The sequence below is a fragment of the Poromitra crassiceps genome (assembly GCF_964638095.1).
Source record: "Poromitra crassiceps genome assembly, chromosome: 18".
NCBI lineage: Eukaryota > Metazoa > Chordata > Actinopteri > Beryciformes > Melamphaidae > Poromitra > Poromitra crassiceps.
In genome coordinates this window covers 18,387,351-18,405,162 of record NC_139636.1, presented here as the reverse complement: position 1 = coordinate 18,405,162, position 17,812 = coordinate 18,387,351, and the positions used below count along the sequence as shown (strand labels likewise).

General features: G+C 43.5%; 1 pseudogene across 1 annotated transcript; it reads right to left on the bottom strand.

Moving 5' to 3' along the window:
- Positions 1 to 2,880: 2,880 nt before the first annotated feature.
- On the bottom strand, positions 2,881 to 3,957 carry LOC310793184 (dynein axonemal assembly factor 10 pseudogene; annotated as a pseudogene). The gene has a single exon. The product of its transcript is annotated as a dynein axonemal assembly factor 10 pseudogene (transcript).
- Between the last annotated feature and the right edge of the window lie 13,855 nt (positions 3,958 to 17,812).

Below are 17,812 nucleotides of genomic sequence, written 5' to 3'. Positions count from 1 at the left end.
GGTTGACTGCAGTACAGTATAAGGATTTTTAACATTTTGATGAATCAAAACAACCACAATCCAAGTCAGAAACACAACAGCATATTGTGAGCCTGTTAGAAATCAAAATATTTAATACCAACGCCAACTAGCCTGTACCCCACTGTACTTTACAGTCAACCTAGTGACATCATCAAGCAGCGCCCCGGTTGGTGAAAAGGTGAAATGTTGTACATCCCCCTATCAAGTCTAGGTAAATTTCAGACTTGAAAGCAGTGTCCAATTGATTTGAGAATGGAGTTGGAGCTGATTGATTGTGTTTTAGGTCCAGACGATATTTTGACTAATGACAAGCGTGAATTCGCTATTATGCCAGGCAAAAATATAGTGTGTGTGTGTTTTGGTTTACAGTACCAAGATGAGAGTGAGGCGAGGAGTGGGGGAGGAGAGGGCAGAAGTAGAAGAGATAATGCTTTATATTAAGGTTCTATTAATAAGCGTTAATTAATAAGTAATAGTGTTGTGACGTTCGCGAACAACCCGAATCTATTGAAGGGCTCTTTGCTAGGAACGAAGGGAACCGAGTCCTACTTGAGAGCCGTTCGTTTTAATGTTGTGCCCAAATTTCACTGCCTGCCGCTCCCCAGCACACACACAGGTTAGACCTCCCTCCCTCCCTCTGCTAGTCCGCTGAGCAGGGAGCATGGGGCAGGGAGGATAGGTCGGGTGCACTCGTTAGGCGCATGCTGTAGCTGGCCTGGGCGGACTCAGCTTAATATCAAAACCGGAGTGCATCTGCCGACTAAATAAGCAGATGATATGGTGTCACCTTGTGTAATGTTTACAATGCAGTTTATTGACATTAGGTCTGGAAATACTGTATGAGTAATTTAATGCTGCTGCAGTCCACTGATGCAAAATGAAATAGTGGTGGGTCTAATCAAATCTGATCCAAATCACCATATCATTATATTAGTGATTTCTCAGAGAAACAGTAGTGCGCGCCCCATTAAAAAAAAAGGAACGAGGAGCCGCTATTTCGAACGGCTCTCAGAAAGGAATGGAGCCATAAGATCCGGCTCCCTTCAAAGAGCCGTAATTCCCATCACTAATAAGTAATAAGGCTCTTATAAGGTGCTTATTAACACTATTATTATGTTAATAATAATATATAAGTGTTAATAATCGCATTATAAACATATTTATTGGTAGCTTATAAGACATTTATAAGCACTTTATAACCACCTTTATTAGCTGGTTTTGTTACTTCATTAAGCTTAATAAATAGTTTGTTATTACCTTATTAGCAGTTAACTATGCACTTATTAACAGTTAACTATGCTTTTTGCAGGTACCGGATCTAAAGCGAGAACAGTGCCTTATTAAGGTTAATAAATCCTTTATTATGCACTTATGCCTCAATGGAGGCAGATGTCTGAATGGCCAAACGGCCAGGGGAATGATTCTGAGAGATGTGTGTTTCACTCAGGGGTTTGTGTCTCTAAGAGGGGCAGAATTGCATGATGCGACAAAAATGTAAATTAAGCCTCCCCAAGCCTTCTAAACAGCCAATAAGAGGTTTTTCTAGAATAACTCTGGAACCGACGCTTGGATCTTTCTGACATTTTCATCGCTTATCCAGGAAGTGAGCATGGGCTCATGAGGTACCTGCAAAAAGCATAGTTAACTGTTAATAAGTGCATAGTTAACTGCTAATAAGGTCATAACAAACTATTTATTAGGCTTAATAAAGTAACAAAACCAGCTAGTAAAGGTGGTTATAAAGTGCTTATAAATGTCTTATAAGCTACCAATAAATATGTTTATAATGCGATTATTAACACTTATATAGTATTATTAACATACTAATAGTGTTAATAAGCACCTTATAAGAGCCTTATTACCTATTAATTAACGCTTATTAATAGAACCTTAATATAAAGCGTTACCATAGAAGAGAATGGCTAACCTTGCATCTATAATTTGTGTATGTTACTGCCATAAATGTTTTTCGGGCTTTCTCTCTCTCTTTCTCCGCTGCTGCCACTGAGTGATGCCTTTGATGTCTTTCAAGTGGAAATTCGTTCCACCAGCGCAAGTTTTCATTATCAGCTTTTTTATTCATTTCTATTGATTTATTTACACAAAATCCGACATGTTTGGTTCAACAATTCATTAGAGAATTGTATCTATCCTGCCAGCATTTGTCATTTCCCCCCTTCTCATCAATGCCCGCAGCGCAGGCAGTTGCATGTGACAATTACTGTACTGAAAAACACACCAAATAGCAGGTGTGTGTGTGTGTGTGTGTGTGTGTGTGTGTATGTGTGTGTGTGAGAGAGAGAGAGAGAGAGAGCATAGGAGAAGATGCTGATTGGGGGAGCGAAGCAAGCAACAGGTGCCAGTTGAGAGCAAAATCTTTTTGATGTATGATTTTGAATGGATAAAAGGTTAACAAAATAGATTAACCAGAGTATCTTGTTTAAACATTTTTTTTATTGATATATGATGTGATGGTGTTGAGATGTCCAAATTACGCATGGAGATTACAGCATGTATCACTCAAATTAATTTGCAGAAACAGTTAAATGCCATTCTTAAAATGAATAGACAACATTGATTTCGATATTCCCTTGAGTGCAAAAAAAAATGTTTGTTAAAAAATTAACATTATTTGGGTGATGTATGTGAAAATTATGAGGTGAAAATGTTTTCATTATGATCGGTAAAACAAATTCTCCACACCCGCGAATTGTATAAAGGGAGTGAGAGGGAATCTGATTGGTTTGATTGATGTAATGCCCAGAGTCTGGGCTTTACTTGGAGTTACTAATCGAGTTGTCTTGTTTCGAATTGAGTGGCACTCAGCCTGACCGTCAGTCTATGGTTCTGCCTACCTTTTCAAACACGTTTCAGCTTGGTGACGATGAGCACGCGGATGGACTGGTCGAAGGCCGAACACAGGCACAGGCCCTCCTTATCAGGGCTCCAGTCCAGGCTGGCGATGGGCTCTGTGGACAGAGTGACGTTCTGCAAGAGGTTGATCGAGCCGGCCACGCCCATGTCCACATCGCCCCCAGCCTTCCTGCTTCTCTGAGCAGGGTACTCGTATTTCCATAGATGTAGGTTGCCTGCTCCTCCTGTGGTCATAAAGATGTCTCTGTTTTGAGGCAAATGCCTCACCTGCCAGATGGTTGAGTTATGAGCCTTTTCGGAAACGGAGGCGAAGCCCTTGGTGGGGTGCTGGGTCCTCATGTCAAAGACGTGGAATTTTCCTTCCAGTGAGGTGGCAACCAGCTTGTTCATCTTGATGTCTTTCCTGTCAAATTCCACGCAGCATACCCCATTTCTAATGTTGGTTTCCCACCGCAGGGACATATTCCGCAGGTCAAACAGTTTGATGTCCCCATTGTCATAGCCCGCACACACGCAGCGGTCCTGATCGTTGAAGGCATGACCAAAGGCAACAGTCCAGCAGTCCCTCTTGGGCTCTCCTTCCACCGGCCCCATGTTGGCTACAGGTGAATCTTTCTGCCTGGGATCCCACACCTTCACCATCCCATCTCTGCTTCCAGTGACGATCTCAGGCGCACCATCACCAATCCCAAGGCCTCCCACCCCATCTATACTGTTCACTATCTCTTTGTGAGCCTTGACAGAGTACACTGGCACTTCAGGCATCTCCATATTCCATATGTTGAGATTTCCGTCAAAATCCCCAGTTGCTATGTGTCTTTGTTGTAGAGAGGTGGCTCCATATGTCCCGCACTTGATGGGTTTTGCCGTCTCTACGTCCTTCAGGAGTTGAAGCTCTCCGTGCTGCAATTCATATATCTGCATCACTCCAGTACCTCTTGCCATGTTCCCGAGGCAGACAAACTTTGCGCTGCAGGGGATCCATTTAGTGTCAAAAATCGTGTAGTTCAAAATTTTCTGAATGTGAGCAATTATTTGAGGCTTTTCGAGTGGCGTTGACATCTTTCATACTGAGAAACAGTTTATGAGTCCTATACAGTAGATCAGCAGGGAAGCATTTATGACATCACTGATGATGTCATAAATGCTAATACACATCATCAGTGTCTGTTATAAATCACTTACAGTATGCAGACAGAGCATACACAACATCACAAGAGATTTGAGGGAAAAGCTCCTTTGAGGTACATTGAGGGTTGGGAGAGGAAGAGCAGTGAGGAGGAATGAGAAGAATGAGAAGATCCGACGGTTGACAGGGAAAGAAGAAGATTTGGATCAGAGGACGGAGGATATGAGAGGAAGGATGGGATCGCAGGCAGGAGAGGAGAATGGGGTCAGATGGAGGATGTGAGAGGCCTTGGTAGCAAGGATAGGAAAAGGAAATGGAAGGATGTGAGTGATTCTGATGATTCAGTAGGGGGAAATTGTCTTTTTTGGTTGGAATGGTCAAGGCTGGCAGATCGTTTAACGGAATTTTTTGGAGTCTACTACATGAGGTTGGGAAGTTTATTGAAAGACAAGTCAGAGATGTTCACTTGATTAGGATCACTAGAGGTGGTATGGTTGTGATTGAGTGTGTGTCAGAGAGTCAGAGGGAGAACGTCTGAGCTCCTCTCAGGTGTTTCTGCTGTCAGGGGTTTGGGCATGGGGCAGCTGTGTGTACTAAAAGCAAGATATGTAGGAGATGTGGGAAGACTGACTGTGTAGTAGCAGGGGGTAGAGAGTTAGAAATGTGAAGGAGGAAAAACCAAGTGCCTACATTTGGGGGGAATCACGGGGTTATGAAGTGAACAAGATCAGAGAAGAATGGAAGTTATCATATGTTGAGGCTGTTAAGAAGTGGGGTTGGGAAAGAAACGGAGAAAGGATGGAAGTGCATAAGGATCTGGAGAAGAAAAAAGGACAGAACTAGTCGGAGTAACATGATCTGCATGGACAAGAAGCAATTAATGACCTTATAGAGAGCCGCAGGAACGAGTCCGGAAATCATCGATGCTAACACTCCTGGTTCTTCACTGTTTTCGCCTACGGGACTTTTGAATCGGTTTTTGGCGCAATGCTTCTAATAAGGTCTCTGGGCAACGCAAGCTTAATCAAGCAAACCAGTGTTTAGTAATATCATCTTCACATATGAGGACCACTTTTATGAGTTTTGAAGCTCATCAGACGGGGATATTATACATCAATAACGTCATCACTTCAAAGGACGAACACGGAAATTCTCTTTCCCTCACCTGGTTCAGCCCGTTCAGCCCGGGGTAATCAGTGCACAGCAGCGCACACATCAACAACAGTCCAGGTTGAATGCTGACGTGACGGGGAAGCCTATGCGACACTGTGTAGTCCTGGATTAGCTTAGCACAAGCTTTTTACTTCTAGGGCTCGCATTTACGCTTCAAAACTCATGAAAGTGGTCCTCATGTATGAAGACTATCCGGCTGAACATTGGTTCGCGTTTGATTAAGCTTGCGTTGCCCAGAGACCTTATTTGAAGCATAGCGGCAAAAACCCATTCAAAAATCCCATAGACAGAAACAGTAAAGAACCAGGAAGTCCGGGACTTCCGCGTTCTGACTACAAAAATACGTCATCCCTGTGGCTCTCTATTGCTGTGGTTATAAGTGCTGCTGGTTTGAGTGGGAAGATGGAGAAGAATGAGATCGGGCTTGATGCTGTTATGGGGTTACTGGATGAGGTGGGCGTATCTGAAGCAGAGATAGATGAAGTACTGAGGGATGTGTTTGGGCAAACTCAGACAATAGAGGTGGTAATGCAACATAAAGGATGAGAACTGCCATAAAACACAGAAGAAGAAGAAGAAGAAGAAGAAGAAGAAGAAGAAGAAGAAGAAGAAGAAGAAGAAGAAGAAGAAACGCGCTGGGGATGCTAGTTTCTAGTATTATAAATAACATAAAGTAAACAATGCCCACATGCATACTTTCATATCTGTACTGTATCTTCATATTTTGTGCAAGAATACGAAATGAAGTCCTTAAATATTTGTTTATGTTAGTAAATAGGTATCAGGTTTGCATGCAATTGCATTGCAAGTGTTGCATGTCCAAGCATCTCTCTTTTAAATGGTCTGTGAGCTCCTGTAAAGTTGATAGTTCTATTCTTTTTTTTTTATCCTCAGTGCAGGTGGCTCACCTAGCACGCGTACCACGAAGGCTCGGTCCTTTGTGCGGCCGACCGGGGTTCGAATCCGACCTGCGGTCCTTTGCCACATCATCCCCACTCTCTCTCCCCACCTTTCCTGTCTGCCAACTGTCCTATCTTAAAAAAACAACAACAAAAAAACAGTGTTGTAACAGTAATTAACCTTGATCCATGTCTCAAACACTGCCGTGTTGCGTCTTTGAATTTGATGGAATTGAACCTGGAAAGTCCTTGAATGTTATGTTTAAGAAGGTGTTGGAACCCTATCCATGTGTGTTTGGCTTCCATAAAAACTCCACACAACACAAGTTTTCTGCAGCCTGCGTTAAAGACGTTATACCTGACCTGAGCTGAAACCCGACGCCGCGGCGCGTTTAACAAGTGAGTGAAACATCATCTGGGTTTGGGGCGACGCTACGAACCTTTTTCTTTTTTCGGGCAATTTGTTTTTCGAGCAGCTCGCTTCAGAAGTGAAAAACCATCTGGGGGTAACAGGGCAGGCAGTGGGGGTTTCTCGGTACGCCACGCGGAGCGAAAGGTAACGGCCTCTTTAACAAGGTGCTTTTACGTGCGAGGCAAGTGGCAGCGCCCCGGCCGCCACGAGGATGGCTTTACGAGTGACCACACAGAGAGGCGGCTTTGCTCTGCCTCTGTTTGGGGTCTTTACAGCCGGGGGGGGGGGGGGGGGGGGGGGGGGCTGAGGGGGGTCAGGTAGACCTGGAGGTGCCCGACTAGATGGAGACCTTTTAACTGATGAGCAACTAAGCAATCGCTGCTCCTAAGGAGTGAGGACAGGTCATGACGAGTAATGTTGGCCAGTAACTTAGTTACACTTTAAGTACTTGCCCCAGTAACGACTTATTTCAGGCATCATACCAAAATCGCATAAAAAAAACCCATTGACTTACAGGAACAATGATAACTAATTTAACCCATTGACTACCAGGAACCATGCTAACTCATTTAAAAACTAGAACGACCGCAACGCGGACTTATGCCTCCACCATTAGTTCATTCTTAAGTCCAAATCGCCATTTGAGGCAAATTGGAAGAAATTCCGTCAAGGCACTCCTGAGATGTTGCATTACAGAGCTTGGAAATTTGGTGTGTGAGGTCACAGTGACCTTGAACTTTGACCACCAAAATGTAATCAGTTCATCCTTGAGTCCAAGTGGACGTTTGAGGCAAATTCGAAGAAATTCCATCAAGACATTCCTGAGATATCGCGTTAATAAGCTTGAAAATGGCATTCAAAAGGTCACAGTGACCTTGACCTTTGATAACTAAAATGGAATCAGTTCATCCTTGCGTCCAAGTCGATGTTTGAGCCAAATCAGAAGAAATTATATCAAGCCGTTCTTGAGATATCGCGTTAACGAACTTGGGAATGGCGTTCGTGAGGTCACAGTGACCTTGAACTTTGACCACCAAAATGTGATCAGTTCATCCTTGAGGCCAAGTTAATGTTTGAGGCAAATTGGAAGAAATTCCATCAAGCCATTCTTGAGATACTGTATCACTTTAACGAACTTGGGAATGGCATTCGTGAGGTCACAGTGACCTTGACCTTTGACCACGAAAATCTAATCAGTTCATCCTTGAGTCCAAGTCGATGTTTGAGGCAAATTTGATGAAATTCTGTCAAGGCATTCCTGAGATATCGCGTTAACAAGCTTTAAAATGGCGCTCGAGAGGTCACAGTGACCTTGACCTTTGACCACCAAAATCTAATCAGTTCATCCTTGAGTCCAAGTCGATGTTTGAGGCAAATTTGATGAAACTCTATCAAGGCATTCCTGAGATATCGCGTTAACAGGTTTGAAAATGGGGTTCGAGAGGTCACAGTGACCTTGGCCTTTGACCTTTGACCACCAAAATCTAATCAGTTCATGCTTGAGTCCAAGGCGATGTTTGAGGCCAATTTGATGAAATTCCGGCAAGGCATTCCTGAGATATTGCGTTAACAAGCTTGAAAATGGCGTTCGAGAGGTCACAGTGACGTTGGCCTTTGACCTTTGACCACCAAAATCTAATCAGTTCATCCTTGAGTCCAAGTCGATATTTGAGGCAAATTTGATGACATTCCGTCAAGGCATTCCTGAGATATCGCGTTACAAGCTGGAAAATGGCGTTCGAGAGGTCACCAGAACCATGCTAACTCATTAAAAAACCCATTGACTTCCGGGAACCATGCTAACTCGTTTTCATTTAAAAAAAACAAAAAAACCATTGACTTCCGGGAACCATGCTAACTCGTTTTCATTTAAAAAAAACAAAAAAACATTGACTTCCAGGAACCATGCTAACTCATTTCCGGTGTGAGTACTGGATCTACTCGCCCTATCGGATGTGCTCGGCAGGGGTCCGCGACAACAGATGAAGTTTAAACTCTCACAACATTTATTTTCAAAAAGTAAGGCTCATGTTTATGAGAAATGGTCTTGTACTTGAATCATGATCAGTGAATGTTTGTATGATTCATATTTTTAACATCTATCATGTCTCATAACATCAGTAGCTTAGCTTGTTAGCTAATCTAAAACTGTCGGACATTTTGGGCATGTTAATCTCACGCGCCCGACGTACAGCCAATCACAATGCGTGCCCGAGCCGATCTTGTAGGTGAGGAGACCTTACACCCACACCGGCTTTCAGGAGGACTTATTCCTGTGACACTATAGTCAGATTATTGCTGTTTAGTAATGTAGTCAGAGTGAACAGGACTACTCTCTGTCTGTCTCTGTCTGTCTGTCTGTCTGTCTGTCTGTCTGTCTGTCTGTCTGTCTGTCTGTCTGTCTGTCTGTCTGTCTCTCTCTCTCTGTCTGTCTCTCTCTCTGTCTGTCTCTCTCTCTGTATCTCTCTCTGTGTCTCTGTTTGCAGCAGAAGTGACGGCTCCAGGTGGCGGCTCAGGGCTTCAGAGAGGACAACAGGCAGAACGGCAACTGTTGGCCTAATGCCCACGGATAAATAATAAACCAACTGTGAGCTAAGCACCGCTCTTCAGGAGGAACAGAGAACAAGCCCCGATGCAGAGGGGAGCAGGGGCAGTTTTGTGGCCAAATTTTAGACCTCTGCACTCGTGGTTTGGCACAGAACGATTAGGTCTGGAGTTTAATTAAACAGATGTCGCCATGAATATGTCAACTTTTGAGCAACACGATATCGCGCGACGGTGATGTCATACGCACAGGGATCAGCCAATAAGCCGCGGAGCACGTGCAAAGAGTGGGCGCCCGCACCGATGTCACGATGCCTCATCTGGAGGAAGCTTACCGTGCTGCCAACTCTCAGTTAATACATTTACTTCTATGTCTGCTTATATTCCCCCTATTTTACAAAGCATGCTGCATGTGATATGAGTTTTTAACATTCCTACCTTTTTAAAATTCAAACTTTACAGTGCAAACCTATAGCTTAAACTGAACTGCTGTCCTGCTGAATAAAAAGCCATGGATGTGACAGTAAAGTGTTTCTGAGGATTGTTTAAATTAGGGCTGGCTATCGTTCAAAATTGACTTCAATACCGGTTCCTGAACGATCCTTTCGATCGATCTGAAAAAAACGACGATCAAGAAGAGTTTGGGTACATGAAACGTCTCACCGTGAAAAATAATTTGGTCAGAGAGCTAATGATGCACGATGACAGGTTCCAGTCATGCTTTAGGTTGGACTGTTGGACAGGAACCAATATGTCCTCCTGGAGAAGATTAGACCTCTCATCAGCAGAATGGACGTTGGATTCCACTGTCCCATCTCTCCAGACGAATGCTTGGCCATCTGTCTGAGGTAGGCTAGTGTTTGGCTAACTCAGCTGTTACGTAACAACAGAGCAGCTATGTCCTGCTAAAAACGTTGTGTTAAGATATATTTCGAAAAGAAGAAATTACAACAAAATGTGCATTTTAAAAAGTTGAAAGAAGTGCCAGAATTCCATAACTACTAGAATGGCCATGACCACTAGATTCCAAACTCTATCTCATGATAAATACCCAATTGAGAGATTAATGCATTTATTGTGTTAAGATATATTGTAAAAAGACAAAACAACACCAAAATGTGAAATATATAGACTAAGAAATAGGTCTAGAACCCTGGGAAATTCAGTGAGGTAAAAATGACCGCCTTCTAGGTAAAAATGATATTTTCTTTGCCTTTTGTGTAATTAATATAAAAACTATTTTAAATGACAAAATACAGACACGTTTAGGAAAAGTCAGGCACCAGCAGCATTGTATGTTTTAAGTCAACAAAGTTTTTGCATACGGTATATACATTTCAAAAAGGTCAAAATGACCACTGTGGTCTTTCTACTGCCTTAACCACACATAAGTATAATATTGATGGAAATTTGTAATTATTGTTTTGAAAGCTGGCTCAACATTTATTTTACCACTGCATCAATGACAATAAGGCCTAATGTCAATATCTTATGTCAATATCTAATGTCAAAAATGCGGCTACAACAGGCGTCGTCAGGGAAATGTATGCAACATACTTTGAGTCTCCTGCTGGTGCATTGTCATGGCAGCACAACCTACTAGCATGTCTGATAACGCTACTTGTTATATTTGTTGATAAAATGTTTTGATATGTTTATATATTTATTGTTTACAACTTGAAAGTGAACCAATGCATTCAAGTTTACCTTGTTCATCATCCACTCAGCTATGAGCTGCTTATTGATAAAATGTGCTGACATATTCATAGATATTGATTGTTTACAACATGAACGTGAACCAATGCATTCAAATTGAGTGCACCTTGTTCATCATCCACTCAGCTACAGTATGAGCTTCTTGTCATATTGTTGATAAGATGTTTTGAGTTATGGCGTAATAGTGTCTGTGAGTTCATCAGCATCAGGGCAGGATTGAAATAAAATGTCCAAATTAGTCCCCTTGAAGCAGTCCCTGAGTTTGTCTTTAGATCTTTCAGACCACATGTATTTTCTTGGTGGTAGGCTTCACCCTCTTCACCACAGCCTTGTATTTGGGGAGGAGATTAATTACATTGTGGCCACTTCCCGAGGGGTGGGCTGCATACCGCTTTATAAGTATGGGGGATGTTCCCATAGCAACGGTCAAGTGTCAGGGTAAGACGAGTGGGACAGTCCACATATTGCTGGAGAGTAGGCAAGTGTTCAGACAAACTACATGAGTTGAAATCCCCAAGAATGAAATTAATAATGGAATAAGCGAATATAAATGTTCATCCTTCTCTACTCTAATAGCCTACCTGTCCTTCTCCATTGATTTATTTAGCCGAGGGTCCATAGAGGCTGCCTGGATGGAACTGCTAGGAATCCTTCCACCTTCAGGAACAGGCTGTTCAACCTGGTCTTCACATCTAGGATGATTGCATGGTCAGGAAGGACTATAGAGAGAGAGAGAGAGAGAGAGAGAGAGAGAGAGAGAGAGAGAGAGAGAGAGAGAGAGAGAGATGGAGGGAGAGGAAAATGGTCTGTCTGTTGTTGATGATGTGAGCTGATGTAACACCTTAATTTCCCTCAGGGATCAATAAAGTAAGTAGGCCTATCTACTACCTGTCTCTACTATTATGTGCCTAAACTGGCCCGGGCTACCTGTCCTTGAGTGTGTGTATCAGAGGGGAAAACAATACACGGTCAGTTTTGGTCTATGGGCATAACCAAGTCAAACTGGTTGTCCATTTGTAGTGATAGTTATTTAGTAAATGATTTAGCCAAGGAATGTTGCAATAACTTTAGTCTATTTAGATATGGAGAACCGCCTGTTTCTCTGTTAGGACCGTTTTAGCCATGCTGGACCTCTTCAACCACAGCAGGTTTGCTCTGATTCTTCCTGCCCACTTTGAGACGGAGGGGATAGTGTACAGCTTTTGAGCAGCAATATTCATAGTGTGAGCAAAGCAGCCAATTTGTCTAATACTCATGTTTCTTATACTGCCACGTCCATATTTGCTGCATTGTCTACGTGATGGCAACTTTATCCTTCATACTGAATTCATCCAGAATATCTCCTATCTCCTCTCAGATCTCCTGTCTGCAATGTGTATGTAACCCAGCTGTAATTTCAGCCAGTTTATGCTGTTATGTTAATACAATTTTGTGTGAAATGCCCCTTTAGAGTTAGCAGTTTTTTTTACGACCGCCCATTTGTTTACGGCAGCGCTCCTAGAGGGAATCGTGGGCGTAGATAGATGGTCAGAGCTGCAGCAGAGACAACATGTGTATGTTGCTGTCCACAATCTGCAACTTGCCTGCCTCATTTCGCCTGATAATATATTTCCCTGCTAGGTGAGCAGTAATGTACAATGTGTAATCTCGTCTACATTGTGAATAATGTGTTTCATGTGTCATGGTTAAGTTTTAAGGACCACATTAATGTAATTAGCATGCTAACGGCGAGTTAACCTAATCGCTAATTAGCTACCATGCTAAGCGGACTTTTCTCTCTACCTGTGTTCAAGATGTGGTGTTTTGACCTCAAACACCAATGCTGATTTGAGTTACGTTTCACAGTAGAGTTTGATCTTATCCTGCATAGTCTTGCTCATTACTTCAAACATTAGAGTAATGTGTTTTATGTGATATGCAGTGTGTAAACTTTGTATTGTGTTAAACTTTGAGAATATTATCATTTATCACTGAATTTAAAGTGGGCTTAGATGGTCAGAGCTGCAGCAGAGACAACGTGTGTACTGTATGTTGCTGTTCACAATCTGCAACTTGCCTGCCTCATTTCGCCTGATAATATGATATTTCCCTGCTAGTGTATGGACTTTGGTGTGAGAGTCTGCTGATGTTTCTGTGGCCATTGTGGAGGATAACTGCCGGGCCGCCATCTCTGCAACCCCTTTGCTCATTCCAGGCAACACACTCCCCACCCCCCTTCACATACACCACTACATATATATAGACGGTTTTAACTTGACAACAATAACAACCATCACAACCCACCTGAATATCCGGTTTACTTCCTGTATACATAGCTGAGCGCAGGCTGATATTCGGCTCATATTAAATGTTAACGTTAGGCCGTGTCTCCGACAGATACACTCCTATTTCGGTCTTTATGTATTGTAGTAGTTAGTAGTAGTAGTTGTTGTTGTTGATAGTTGCCAATAACAACCACCCCTGTCGGAAGACGTGCACACGCTGGGTAGTAGGAAGCGTTGTTGTCCGGTCCGGAGCTAGCCTGGGTAAACCCATCCCCCACGTGACCTGCTCTCAGACCTGTTCTCAGTCACTATGTGTCGCTAGTGACTGGGAACTGAGAGAGCAGGTCACGTGGTGGCTGGGTTTACCTAGGCTAGTCCGGAGCTAGCCTGAGGCTAATAAAAGCTACATGTTACAGAGTAAGCTGACTATCAGTATGTTATTGCACGCATAGGCCTATCTTTACATAAAAAAAAATATATATAGAAATAGAAGTAGGCTATGTCAGTGTTTTCCCCTGAACAGCTGAGAAAGTGGACACTGTCAATAGATAGCACTGTGAAGCTGGTACAATTCAGGTTGCGGTAATGCAACATTTAAGGATGCCAACCGCCATAAAACACAGAAGAAGAAGCTGAGAAAAAGGAAATGCTGTGGGGTTGCAGCTGGTGAAAACCAGCTCTATAGACATTTATTTTCGCTGGCCAGCACTTATTTTCTTTCTTTCTCGCTAAAGACAATCAAAGGACTCATCTGGGATTTTTCTTCTTATATTTTTGGATTGAAGATCGTTCGGTACTCTTTAATCTCATGGACTGAGAAAAGGGCTTTAAATTTAAAAGACAAGTAATATTTTGTTGAGTACGATTCACAAGTGGATTCAAGTAGAACAATAAGTTCATTGTCAACAGGACAATTAAACATTCATTTATTTTCTTAAAAAGATATATATATATATATATATATATATATATATATATATATATATATATATATATATATATATATATATATATATATATTATTTTTGTATTTCACTAAAACAATTTTTTTTTGTTATACTGAGAACTGATTACTGGATATTGTTTGATGGAAGTGAGCTTCCTGTGATTTAAATGTCCAGTGTTATTTGAAGTCTGATGAGGTCAGATGTGTTTCAGTTCAGCAATTCGTAAATAAACCTGGATTGATAGTAAACTGCTGTTAAGATGTGTTTTTGTTCGTCTAACCGCAATTGTTCGTGTGCTTACAAAAGATAGCATAATGCCAGGATTTAATGTGGCCATGCCTGATTGTGGCTGGCCACACCCAAAGGTGCGCCCCGTGCACAATCTTGGCTGCAAAACTGGTTTCTATCTTGTGTTCAATGTAGTTATTGGACTGCAGGGTTACGTTATTTTCCCACAATTTAAGCATGAATGTGGGAGAACTTGGGTTAAGTGTGGATAAAGATGTTTAAAAGCAGATATTTGAAAAAATGTTTTAAAGATGTTTTAAAATCTTAAACGAACTGAACCCATTCAGCGCGTGGGTCGGAGTCCGTTTCATACTGAAAACATAACTTGTCTGAGATGACAGGTTGAGAGGCGGGTCATAGTAGCATGTCGATCATTTTATTTGACAATTCTGGGGACTGGATTGGGCTTTGGCCAATCCTGGCATGTACCGCCTCCAAATCGAGTGGGATTCAGTGTGTTGTGGCGCTCTCCTCGGGAAGAGCCTGCTGACGCGAGGTTAGTGGCTGAGTGGAGCTGGGCAAGCCGCAGGCAGCCAGCTTCCTTCGTGTTGCTGAGCGGAGAGTGCAGCTCGTCGGCCTGGAATCTCCGAGGTGCGACCCCTGACAACCAGGCTCTCTGAGGCGCACGCCACTTACGCTATTGCGGTAAATAATATTCCTGGAATGCAAGTTTTAATGAGCCAGTTACATTTCTTTGTATTCTTAGGTATTACAGTTTTCTTTATTGTGTATATCAACATACAATTGGGCCAAGTTAGTAGTTAGTTTATGGGATAGGAATTCTGCCAGATGACAGGCACTAGGCACCATTTTCTCCTTCATTTGGAAGAGAAAATTATCCTGAAATGAAGATTTGATTGACAGCTGCCATGTCGTGATATGATTGGTTGAAATGGGGTAGAAATTTCATACTAGCCTAGGTGACGTCAGCAAACTGTAGATTACTGTTATGAATGAAATCTTGAAAAATGAACTTTTGATGTGCAAAAGTGTGAAAAACTAAAGAAATTAGATTTTTTTGGCATACATTATTAAATAGGTGCACTGCATACCCAGGTATTTGAACTAAAATAAAATAAGTCATTTTTGGGTTCAGCTCGACTTTAAAGAATATAGGATAAAGATGTTTACAACATTTTTGGAACTCATTTTTATGCCTGAGTGGACCATACAACAATAATAGTACATGCATGTTCTCTGAGGGGAGGCTCAGTCTCCCACACTTTGAAAACCACTGGAATAAAGCATCACACAGCTAGCTATAGCACAACATAGCCAGCGGAGAGCACTAAAGAAACTGAATAAAGCATAAAGCATCACACAGCTAGCTAGCACAAACATCGAAGCCCGCCTACAAGCGTGCAGTTCTTCTGTGGAGCAGGGCAGCCCCTAGCGTGGATTCACAGCGACAGTGGACCCGTACCTTAACAGTAATGAGCGTCAAACTCCGCTGGCATGTGAGGAACAGCTGGGTGAGCCGCAGGGGTGAAGGAGGTGGCTGTGGGGAGATCGGTGGGGGGTTGGGGCAGCACTCCCGCACCCCATCCCCCCCCCCCCCCCTACAGATGCCCCACGATGACAGAGCCCCTGCCTGCCATGGGGCCGCAGCAGGCCACTTGGCATTGACGTGAGTTGTCGGTTCTCCCCGAGGCCGGAGCGTGCCAGCCGACAGCTGCATGGCTCAGGGTCTGCACCCCACCCCCCACCCCCACCCTATTAACCCCCCTCCACAAACCCCTCCAGACCCCCCCACACACACACACACTGCCACGCGGGGGCCCGTCCCTGTCAATGCCACCATTGTTGTACTCCAGGCTGGCTAAGCCCTCCATATCAGAGGGATGAAGTGTGTGGGACGGTGTGTTAACACGCCCGGGCCTCGCCCGCTGGATGAGGCTGATGGGCTGGACTTTGATAGCCCAACAGCTGTTTGCTGTGTAGGAGGGGCACCCAGAGTTCAGCTCCCAAACACTGCAGGAGGAACATTTTTTGGAAAGACACATACAGTTCAATACAGTTTGTGATCAAAATTTTTAAATTGAAATGGGGAGACACTCTGAATTGTCAAGGCCAAGGGAGCAAAGTATTTGGAACTGCCGATACTACCGACAAATGCAGTATTCAGTAGTGCTTTTCATAATACTATTGTGATGGGCATTTCAGCAATTTTGCCATCACACTATGCAGTATCAACTTTATCTCTATCTCTCCCAGAAGGACCTGCTGGATCCTCTCCAATCTGGTTTCAAGGCTTCTCATTCTACTGAGACAGCTCTCCTGGCAGTCACAGAGACCCTACTACACACTGCTAATGCCTCATCCCTCTCCTTTGTCCTTGTCCTCCTTGACCTGTCTGCTGCTTTTGATACAATTAACCACCAAATCCTTCTCTACATTCTGTCTGACCTAGGTATCTCAGGATCTGCACACTCCTGGCTTGCTTCCTGTCTCTCTAACTGCTCATACCAGCTCTTATGGAGAGGATCCCTATCCAGATCCTGCACTCTTAGCACCGGTGTCCCCCAGGGCTCAGTCCTGGGCTCGTTGCTATTCCTTCTCTATATCAGATCTCTTGGCCATGTGATCTCATCTCATGGCTTTTCTTATCACTGCTATGCCGACGACACTCGGCTCTACCCAAATTGCATCTCTGCATGTTTCAAAGACATCAGTGACTGGATGTCTGCCCAGTGTCCACCACCTCAAGCTCAATCTGGGTAAGACAGATTCTCCATTGACAACACTACTGTGTTACCCTCTCAAACGGCCTCAAAGAACCTTGGGGTGATCCTCGACAATCAGCTGTCCTGCTCGGCCTGCATCGTAGCCACTACCCGCTCCTGTAGGTTGTCCCTGTACAACATCCACAAAATCTGTTTCTCACGAGGGAAGCGACACAACTCCTGGTCCAGTCACTTGTCATCTCCCACCTGGACTACTGCAACGTTCTTCTGGCTGGGCTACCTGCCTCTGCCATCCGACTGCTACAGCTCATTCGGAATACTGCAGTCCGTCTAGTGTTCAACCAACTTAAATTCTCCCATGTCATCCCCCTCTTCCGGGACCCATCTGGGCACGCATCTAATTGAAGACACTGGTACAGGGTGGTCCACCAGACAGCTCCTCTCTATCTACGATCTATGGTCAGGTTCCAAACCTCAGCCTGCTCCCTCCACTCCTCCACCCTTGCAGGTCGCCTCACCCCTCCATCGCTACGTGGGCTCAAAAGTCATTCATCGCTATCGCAACTCTTCTCATCCCTGGCGCCACAATGGTGGAACGAGCTCCCCCCCTTCGGTCACAAAACAGCCGAATCACTGCCCATCTTTCAGCGGAGACTAAAAACACACCATTTTAACCTGCACCTGGGCTGGGCCCGTCTTGAACTAACATCTTTCTCCCTCTTCTTAAAAAATAATCAAATCCAATGTTACTTAATGTTACTTATTCCTTCTCAAACTACTTTCTACAAGTGCTACTCTATTCGTTCAGAAAGTCTTAGCTGTCATAGATTGTGTTGCATAGTTGACTTCTCTACTGTTGAC